We start from the raw sequence: 1,498 nt of genomic DNA, 5'->3' as shown, positions 1-1,498 counted from the left end.
TCAGCAAAAGACTTGCTGCTTTGTTGCTGGAGCTTTCGCTTCAATCTCAAGTATTTATGATGTTTTTGGGCTGCAGGAAAATGAGTAAGAAAGACACGGGGCAACCAGAAGTGAAAGAGACAGGCAGACGGAGTGAAGGAGCAAGCGCTTAAAAGGACGTTGCTTGATGAATGGGAGTGTGAGAGCGCAGAGCTGCGGACAGCCTCTGGTGGCTGCAAAAGCCTACTACCCTGCTGTTCCCAGGCAGTCTCCCAGCCAAGTACAGACCAGGTGTGAGCCTGCGGAATTTCTGAGATCAGACAAGGTTAGACCTTATCAGACTAGCATGGCTGCAGGCACTTGCTGTTGGCATTTCTGGCTCCATAAAGGCACATAGCACGACACTGACAACACTCGTATTTCATCGCACAATCTGACTCTGAACAAACATTTCTTTTTCCTTTGCCTTTCTCTTCTATCTCTACCATCAATTCCTCTGCCGTACATGCCCGCACTCACTCTCACTCACAGATGCACTCACTCTCACTCAAACACACACACACACACACACACACACACACACACACACAGAAAAATTACAAGCCTTTCCCTTCACTTTCAGTACACAATAGGGCCAACTCATTTCACGCTCACTCACTCTGCTCCATTTCACCATGCATTCGCATCCAAGCTATTGTGCAACTAAACTCCTTTCTTAATTACAACCACAGTGACATACTCACACCACCACACTGTTCAGCCCCTACAGCCTCTGCCTCCATTCAATCATATCATGTCTCACCTCTTACCCAACTTCATACACCAGCCTCTGGCACTCGGCCTATATCCCTTCGTAACTTGGCTTCACTAAAATTTATCTAGCTCACATTTAACTTTCACAACTCATCCAGTATCCAGTGCACTTTGTCAAGAACACTTCCAAATATCTATCACCCTTTCTGATTCCTAACATCTCTGCGCAATGGTCTGGCTGTAAGTCTCACACTATGCCCCCTCGGTCTGCACACCAAAACCAGACGAAATACTTTATCTTTATCTACCCTCTCTTTTCCCATTCATATCTTGAAGCTTTTGATCAGAACACACACTGACATTCTCAATTCTACAGACAACAGGCCTAATTGCTAAGATCATTCATTCTATCTTGACCACTGAAGTCCAGGTATCATTTGTCAAAACCCACACTGAAAGCCCTCCGTTGACCAACATATCCTTCAGAAGGTGTGGTGCCCAGATCCGCTCACAGTAATCCAACTGGGTTGTAACCAGGGTTTTGTATAACTGCAGCATTAACTCAGGCCTCCTTCTACTCCAGTCCCCTACCTATAAAGGCCAGCAGTCCCTTAGCTTTCTTGATTATTTTCTGCACCTGTCCGTGATATTTTAAAGATCCAGGGACCCGAAACCCGAGGTCTCATTGGACATGCACTGTATTGAACTTCACACAGTCATGAAAATACCTTGATCTGTTCTTTCTTGGTCCAAAGTGGATAACCTC

Source organism: Rhincodon typus, unplaced genomic scaffold, assembly GCF_021869965.1.
Source record: "Rhincodon typus isolate 14 unplaced genomic scaffold, sRhiTyp1.1 hic_rhity00000087, whole genome shotgun sequence".
Lineage (NCBI taxonomy): Eukaryota > Metazoa > Chordata > Chondrichthyes > Orectolobiformes > Rhincodontidae > Rhincodon > Rhincodon typus.
Note: the sequence above shows the minus strand (reverse complement) of the source record.